The sequence below is a fragment of the Bison bison genome, unplaced genomic scaffold (assembly GCF_000754665.1).
Source record: "Bison bison bison isolate TAMUID 2011002044 unplaced genomic scaffold, Bison_UMD1.0 scf7180017864236, whole genome shotgun sequence".
In the NCBI taxonomy this organism is placed as follows: Eukaryota; Metazoa; Chordata; class Mammalia; order Artiodactyla; family Bovidae; genus Bison; species Bison bison.
In genome coordinates this window covers 4,071,882-4,081,283 of record NW_011494808.1, presented here as the reverse complement: position 1 = coordinate 4,081,283, position 9,402 = coordinate 4,071,882, and positions in this window count along the sequence as shown.

Here is a 9,402-nt window from a genome sequence, read left to right as displayed (position 1 = left end):
CCCGACTGGCAGGGTAGGTGGGGACTGGGCTGCCCTCTGCCTGGGGGGTCTGAGGAGTTCTGTCCTGTGATCCGGCCCCCTCCCCGTGTTTAAAATGAAGACACTGAAGTTACTGCTTTCCTTGTCTATCCTAACCTCCATATTAGCGACACCTCTTGCTTGACGTCTGACCCTGGGGCCGGTGTGATGGAAAGTTGAACCTCCAGGACACTTAGAAGCTCACTTTCAATCCACCTCTCTTGCATCGGTGACGCACAGTTGTAAACAACTTTGATGTCTTCATCAAGTTCCTCTTTAAATCCCGTGCTTTTTCAGGAATTCCCCAGGGTAGCCCCAGAGTGCCACAGCAAAATACTAGGCATCCGTTCAGTTCAGTCGGTCAGTTGTGTCCGACTCTTTGAGACCCCATGAATCGCAGCACGCCAGGCCTCCCTGTCCATCACCAACTCCCGGAGTTCACTCAAACTCAAGTCCATCGAGTTAGCGATGCCATCCAGCCATCTCATCCTCTGTCCTCCCCTTTTCCTCCTGCCCCCAATCCCTCCTAGCATCAAAGTCTTTTCCAATGAGTCAACTCTTCCCATGAGGTGGCCAAAGTACTGGAGTTTCAGCTTTAGCATCATTCCTTCCAAAGAAATCCCAGGGCTGATCTCCTTCAGAATGGACTGGTTGGATCTCCTTGCAGTCCAAGGGACTCTCAGGAGTCTTCTCCAACACCACAGTTCAAAAGCATCAATTCTTCGGCGCTCAGCCTTCTTCACAGTCTAACTCTCACATCCATACATGACCACAGGAAAAACCATAGCCTTGACTAGACGGACCTTTGTTGGCAAAGTAACGTCTCTGCTTTTGAATATGCTATCTAGGTTGGTCATAACTTTCCTTCCAAGGAGTAACCGTCTTTTAATTTCATGGCTGCAGTCACCATCTGTAGTGATTTTGGAGCCCAGAAAAATAAAGTCTGACACTGTTTCCACTGTTTCCCTATCTATTTCCCATGAAGTGATGGGACCACATGCCGTGATCTTCGTTTTCTGAATGGTGAGCTTTAAGCCAACTTTTTCACTCTCCACTTTCACTTTCATCAAGAGGCTTTTTAGTTCCTCTTCACTTTCTGCCCTAAGGGTGGTGTCATCTGCATATCTGAGCTTATTGATATTTCTCCTGGCAGTCTTGATTCCAGCTTGTGTTTCTTCCAGTCCAGTGTTTCTCATGATGTACTCTGCATAGAAGTTAAATAAGCAGGGTGACAATATACAGCCTTGACGTACTCCTTTGCCTATTTGGAACCAGTCTGTTGTTCCATGTCTAGTTCTAACTGTTGCTTCCTGACCTGCATACAGACTTCTCAAGAGGCAGGTCAGGTGGTCCGTATACACATACAAATAGTTAAAATAAAGATGAAAAAGAGAAAATAAAAGAGAAGTTAAAAAAAAGAGAAAAAGATGAAATAAGAAAATCTATCCAGGTGACAAATAAGTCAGGAGAGTTGTTAAATTATTTTTTAAAATTAGTTTTCCTACACTCTGAGAACAATAGGAAATCACCTGAAAATTCATCCAGTAATTCAGATTAAGAGGGTTACTACAGGGAGGTCTGGCGTGCTACAGTCCATGGGGTCACAGAGTCGGACACGACTGAGCAACTGAACTGAACAGGCTCAGTATCCCTTACAAAGGAAAGGCACTCTGGCCTTGACCCTGGGAAGAGGACTGCAGTGGGTGGAAAAGATATTTTTTTTTATCAGTTTGAGCTTGACTGGAAGGGAATTAGGAAGCCATCCTCCGAGACAAACTGGCAGGGGCCTGGAGAGCTGGTAGTGGCCAGGCCTGAGCCACAGCCCCCTGACCCTCGGCCTGACATCACATGGGCGGCATGCCTGCCGTGGCCAGGGGCCCCCGCCCTGGCTGACCACCACTGCCTGGGCAAGGCTGCTTGGAAACTCTCAGAGGAGGTGGTGGGGTGTTCGTTCTCCTCCTTAAACGTCTTTGCACAGCTTTTCCTCCCAAGTTTATGGAGGCTTCTCCTTGTTTCCAGACAAGCTGACAAATGACTCAGTCTACATGTGCCCAGAGCTGTCTGGGCCAGGCTGTGGACTCTGTAGCCCCTTTATAACAGACACTGTGACAGAGAGAATTTCAGCCAAAGATGCATCCGGTTCCATGGCTTCATAGCAAATAGATGGGGAAACAATGGAAACAGTGACAGACTCTTTTCTTGGGCTCCAAAATCACTGCAGATGGTGACTGCAGCCATGAAATTAAGATGCTTGCTCCTTAGAAGAAGCTCTATGACCAACCTAGACAGCTTATTAAAAAGCAGAAATTTGCCAACAAAGGTCCAGCTAATCAAAGCTATGGTTTTTCCAATCGTCATGTATGGATGTGAGAACTGAATCATAAAGAAAGCTGAGCACTGAAGAACTGATGCTTTTGAACTGTGGTGTTGGAGAAGACTCTTGAGAGTCCCTTGGACTGCAAGGAGATCCAACCAGTCCCTCCTAAAGGAAATCAGTCCTGAATATTCATTGGAAGAACTGATGGTGAAGCAGAAACTCCAATGCTTTGGCCACCTGATGTGAAGAACTGACTCATTTGAAAAGACCCTAATGCTGGGAAAGATCGAGGGCAGGAGGAGAAGGGGACACAGAGGATGAGATGGTTGGATGGCATCACCGACTCCACAGACATGAGTTTGAGTAAACTCTTGGAGTTGGTGATGGACAGGGGAGCCTGGTGTGCTGCAGTCCATGGGGTCGCAGAGTCAGATACGACTGAGTGACTGAACTAACTGAAACAAATTGCAAGGCTGCCACTGGGCAAATGACAAGAGAGCTGAGGGTCTACCTGAGGACACATATAAGACACCTCCTTAGTACTGGGGGTCCTCTAGGGAGCTGGGGTTGTGTGAGAAATAGGGGCTGGTGCCAGAAAAACACGGGTGTCTGCTCTGATGTAAAATAGCACAGGGACTGAGAACATGAGCTTTGGTGCCAGGCAGACACTTCTCTGAGTCGGTGGTGTGGCTGTATGACCTTAAGCAAGTCACTTAACCTCTCTGATAATGTGTCCTCTTCTCTAAGATAACAATACCCACTTCATAGAGTTGTTGAGAGGATTTAGTGGAAGTATCTGTCAGCACCTTATTTAGCATACTATCTTGCATGGAAACGTTCCTTGATAAATGCTAGGAACTCTTAGAATTTATACACACACACTTTTGAGGTCTAAAAAAAAACCAGGTTGACCCAATGGAACAATTTGAGCTGTTGCATATCTTTTTCTAACCTACAATGGCAATCACATACACATTTGTATGCTTCCTATCGGATGGGTAAGAACTGAAGAAGTCACTGGGATGAGGGAAGAGTCAGCAGCGAATCTGGGGTCTGGAGTCCTGATGTGGTCATTTACTAGGTGTGACTCACAGCAAGTTTCTGACCCTCAATGGACTTCAGTTCAGTTCAGTTCAGTCGCTCAGTCGTGTCCGACTCTTTGCGACCCCATGAATCGCAGCACGCCAGGCCTCCCTGTCCATCACCGACTCCCTGAGAAAAATTAATTTCTGCCCTTCCTGCATTACAAAATTGTTTTTCAGGTCATGTGGGATTATCTATGTAAATGTACTCTGTAAACACAAAATTAATACTTATTAAGTCTTTAAGTCAGGATGTGCTGTGCTTAATTGCTCAGTTGTATCCGACTCTTTTCGACCCCATCAATGTCAACCTGCTTGTTATAATACAGTAGCATGAATAACAACTCTAAACCATTGTCTCTGATTTCTGTGAAAACTCAGGACTTTTGTCTGTAAGGATTCTAAGTTGAGTTCATATTTCTCTACCACCACTGACCTTCAAGGTTCATAAGGTGTGAATGCAAATAACGGACAGTTTAAACTGTACTCTGTTTCTGCTAATGATCTCTTCTCGTCACCTGTAAACAGAAAGGAGAAGATTCTAGAACCTTAGCGCAGGCGGAGAGGGGAGTGGGCACTGGGGAAAGACGTCAGGGCATCTCTGGCTCCAATCTCGTGACGGCCTCGTGGAGTTGGCAGCTGAGCCCCCTTCCGGAGATGCAGAAAGAGACAGGAGAGGTGGGGGGACTTGCTGAGAGCAAGTTTGGGGCTCAGGAGCAGCAGGAGGTGCCACCTGAGCCCGGGTCCCTGCTTTGCCCTCTAGACCAGTGGTCAGTGCACACAGCAGATCCAGCCCCTCTGCTCCTCTCTCCAGACCTGGGCTCCTGGAGAGACGCTCTGCCCACGTGCGCTGCCTTTGCCAACCAGAGTCAGAGTGGAACCGAGCAAAGCTCTGTGGGGTCCCCAAGTACAAAGGCCCCTCCACGACACCTGCCTCTTGTTTGAAGATCTCAAGTCTCCTAGATTTCCCTGAGTCATTAGAGAGCAGGCTCAAGCAGCTAACAAGGGCTTCCCAGGTGGCGCCAGGGGTGAAGCACCTACCTGCCAACACAGGAGATGCAAAAGACACACGTTCAATGCCTGGGTTGGGAAGATCCCCTGGAGGATGGCATGGCAACCCACTCCAGTGTTCTTGCCTGGCGAGTCCCATGGACAGAGGAGCCTGGCAGGCTATGGTCCATAAGGTTGCAAAAAGCTGGACATGACTGAAGTGACTTAGTACACACGCAAGTGACTAATGATGAGGACAACTGAGTCACAGGCCTGTTGCACACCCCTGAGCTGTTTTACACATACTGTAACTGCCGCCGGAAGGAAAAAGCTGGCTGCATGATGACCAGACTACACCTGTGACACCTGCTGCTCCGTCTTGAACAGCACTGAGTCTATGACCAGCAGAGCTCCAAGAACTGGCCTCAACAGAATGGGATTAACACTGTCGCTCGTGATCATCTATATTTTTGTGGGCATCAAAGTAATTGTAGCTTGCTCTGCTCATATACATAAGCAGGCCACTAAAATTGTCAGCAAAGAGATGCCACAGACCCATGTCAAAATCTTCCACTCTAAGACCCCAATACCCTTTCTCAGCACGAAAAAGTTACAGAAGATGCACCTTTGTCCCTAATCCTTTTGAAATGAAATAATATCTAACAGGGGGATTTGTAAGCAGCTTTTGCAGGAACCTGCCCTCAGCAGGAAACCCCCTTTCTTGTCATTTCAGCAAAGCTTCATTGTAGCTAACTTTCAACCAGGTGCCCCCAAGCTCTGCTCATCTCCAATCCAAGCACACTTTCCAGATCTTCTGATCACACAATACTTTGCCTAACTTGTTGGTTCTTTCTGAGATCGAAGAAGTAGAAATGAAGAATAAGTAATTAGCAGGTGGCCAGGTCTCTTGCCTAGCTTCTGTGAACAAGATGGTGTCTAAGGAAAATCAGAAGAAGTGGACAAGCCTGTACGTGGTGTGGGATGGTGACAAAGCTGACCCCCCATCTCAATGATTAACTGAGATCATGCCCCCCTTTTCCCCTTTAAAAACTGTCATGGCTGAGCAGAATCTTCAGAGTTGGTCTCGGGACATGAGTCCACCTTCTCCCCAGGTTGCTGGCTTTTCTGATTAAAGCATTTTCCCCTTCTACCAGCAACTGCCTCTCGCTGGGTTTTGATTTTTGAGCTGTGAGCCGCCAGACGGGAAGCAATGCCGGGAATCTGCACCAAGCCTTCCTGCTCGGGCCACACAAATAAGCCTTCGGGACTTTCCAGGACATTCTGTCTACTGGTTAGAAACGCATCTGCACTGTCATAGCTTGGTTCCCTCCATTACTGTAAAGACGTTTGCCTAAAAGTGGGCTTGATGGTGGTGACAGTGAGGGTTATCATTTATGGAATGTCTCTTATATGTCTGACATGGCCAAGGGCAATTTATATATGTGACTTCACATCCTCAGAATAAGGCAAATATTAGACTCTGTCTCAAAGACAGGGACGTGAAATTTGCAGAAGTTAAACGACTTTCCCAAAGCAACACAGCAGGGGTGGACCCGGGTCTTTCAGGCCCATGCCCGTTTCAAGATGCCACACTGCCTCCAACTAATGTATTTAGAGGACAGCATTATCTTCCACGTTACAGACAAAGACGAGATTTGGAGAGGTAAAAAAAGAAAACTTTTCTCGTCTCCTCCCTGAGTTCCAGGACACACGGTCCCCTCAACTCCTCCATCCCTTACTTCCTCCAAACCCTCTCCTCTGTGACTATTTTTCCTCTGTTCCAGAAGCAAGCCAAGCTCAGTTTTTTTTTACCCCCAGGAGATGACACCATGTCAGCGTCCCCTTGTGATGACTATTTATGGAGGAACCAGATGGGACACTTGGGAAATGCTCCGATTAGAAAGAGTCTTTCATTCCAGCCTGCTTCTGTTTCCTTTACTGCCTGCCACCAGGCCCCAGACACACATGGGGGTGTGTGTTCTGTGCGGTTCCTTGTATGTTAAGTTGCTGTATGTCTACACTGGCATCTGATCACACAGGCTGATGCTTTTGAAGTAAAGGAAAAAATTCATGAACAGATCAGAGCCCTGGCTTGAGAAACCTGATTGCTCTGTCCTGTGTTGAGCCCAGACAGCCATCTCCTCCTTCGTAGTCCTGAGGCTCTTCCTGCCACGGAGTGCTGGGCTGTTAGAGGGGGGCATTGCAGGGGGCAGGGCCTCTCCCCCGAGGGGCTGAGCTGCGTGGAAGGGGAGGTGAGGGGGAGGAGTGGGTTTGGGGTCTGTGTTCGCTGGGGCCCGGGTCAGAGCCGGAGGCTGGACAGACTTCACCCGGTCTCTCTGATGGTCCCTTGGGAAGGCCGTGCTCACTGGGAGCAGCCTTCACAGAAGCTTGATCCGCGGAGCAGGGGTGGAGTCAAGTGCACATTTTGTAAGATCCTGTCGATCCTGGGGCCGCGGGTGCCCAGTGCCTCCCGTGTGGCTCCTGTTTACCCCTGGGGATGCAGAGCTCAGGCCCAGGAAGATGGGTCACCTTGTCTGCTGTTGCTGACCAGAGGCAAAATCGGTCCTCAGCCCTTCAGTTCTAACTGCACACAGGGCCCCAAGGGCACCGGTGCCTCCCAGACACACCCAGGCTGCACTCCCAGCCACACCATCGCATCCTGGCAGTGCCCACCTCGTCCCAATCAGCTGACCGTGTACCGGCACCCTGCCCTGTCTTCCAAGCCCCCAGGTCTGCACACTGATGATGTGTGGTCACCGGTGTCTCCAATATCACGTCGGCACCACAGCAGCGGTTTGCCTGCACCATCCTTGCTTTTCCAGAATTCCCTCCCACTGCTTCCCTGTGGGGCCCCCTCAGGCAGGACAAGCTCCCCAAGCCCACCCTGCAAAGCCTCCCCTGGACCCTGGCCGGCACCTATGCAAACCGGTCACCTCCTGGAGTCCCAGCTAGATCCCTCCATCTCTCTGACATCCTGGCCAGACACTGTGGCTATCAGTAACCCTCCCCTTTCTAGCGCTTTCGGCCAATTACATACATTCTGACGCCAGTGGTGGAATTTAGAAAGAAAAAGACAGAAAGACATTTTCAAGAGGCTTTAGAAAATAATTTCTTTTTTCTAACTCCTGACACAGTCTCCAAAGTCATTCAAAATATTTTAATGTTGCAACTCTTCTCTCATAAGTAAAATAGTAGGCTCAATTGTAAACTCAGATCAGAACTACGTATTGGTCATTTTTTAATGGCCACAGGCTGTCAAATGTATTGAGATGCTACCAAAATATGACTAATTCAGCAGTGATTCTGGAAAGCTGTGTGTCTGCTATATTTGCACAGTGAGGCACCATTTACTTAGAAGTGAAGGTTTTCTCAGGTTTTAAAAGGAACAATTACATCCGTATGATGAGCACCCTCTTTTTACCCTCCAGTAATGGCCCTGCAAGACGGCTTTGAAGGGAAAACACTGATCTTCTACGCCCTCACTCCTTTTCGAAAGGGTAGGATGATGCAGAAGTCAAGGACCAGGGACTGGATCAGTGTTAAACAGAACCTCTGTTCCACAAAGACGGCATGTGATCAGTTAAGACTCAGGGAGGAGAAGTCTAGAATCTAGTGAGGCCGGGTAATACTGGGGATGCCTACTTATCCAGAACAGATTCCCTGCCTCTGTTTCGGGATTTCCCAGCTTCTGCTATACTTCTTGATGAGAGCTTCCGGCTGAAGGAATGCCCCCACCCTCACTGGAGACAGGCCTCGGCTCTGGCTTGGAGAGAGCGATGACAGGAAGAGGCCATGTACTGGGCCACTGCGCTCGCCGCACTCCTTACCAGGAGCATGGATGTGAGGGTTTAACTCCTGCATGTAAAAATTTTAAATGATTTATATTTGTAGATTTTTACCTTCAGAACATTACTGAACCTATTTTACTGTAGGGTGTTACTAAATAAATACCGTGTTAGGACCATGGAGGAGAACTTGAATCCTTATGCTTTAAGGTAATAAGACAGATGGATTGAACAACTGCTGTGTCTAACATCAGTGGCACCTACGTCAATGCCAGGAAGTGGCGTAAGTTCCCTGTTTTAACAAATGCTACTGCACATCTGTCTCCTGCGTGCCAGGGACCACAGAGGTAAGTCTGCACCGACCATGCCCACAGTAGCTTAGACCCAGTGGGGCGCGAGCTACACAAGCAAGTAAGCAGCCTTAGAGGCAGAGAAGCCGAATGGCCCCAGGGCTCAAGAGAAGGGACTTCAAAGCAGGGAGATCAATGGAAGATGGCCTTTATGGACTGAATGCTTGTGTCTCTCCAAGATTCATGTGGAAACCTAGGCCCAGTGGGATGGTGTTTGGAGGTGGGGCATTTGGGAGGTAATCAGGTCATGAGGGTGGAGCCCCTTTGGTGGGATTAGTGTTCTCAGGAGAAGAGGTCAGAGGGCAGTTCACACTCTTCCTGCCACATGAGGACACACCCAGGAAGCGGGCTCTCTCCAGACACCAAGCTGGCCGCACCTTGAGCTTGTTTCCCAGCCTCCAGAGCTCTGAGAAATATGTATCTATTGTTGATAAGCCACTCAGCTTATAGCACTTGGTGACAGAAGCCTGAGCGGAGATGAATGGGATGTTACTACAACAAATACCTAAAAATGTGGAAGCAGCTTTGAAGCTGGGCAATAAAGGAACTTTTAAAGGTGATTCTGGTAAGAGTTCAAAAGGGAAAGGAGGCCTGTAGAGACAGCTTCCATCTCCTCTGTTGTTGCTGTCCAGTCACTAAGTCGTGTCCGAGTCCGCGACCCCATGAACTGCAGCACACCAGGCCTCGCTGTCCATCACTATCTCCCGGAGTTGGGAGATATTGCTCAAACTCATGTCCATTGAGTCGGTGATGCCATCCAACAATCTCATCCTCTGTTGCCCCCTTCTCCTCCTGTATGTGCTTCTGAATATGCTGTCTAGGTTTGTCATAGATTTTCTTCCAAGGAGCAAATGTCTTTT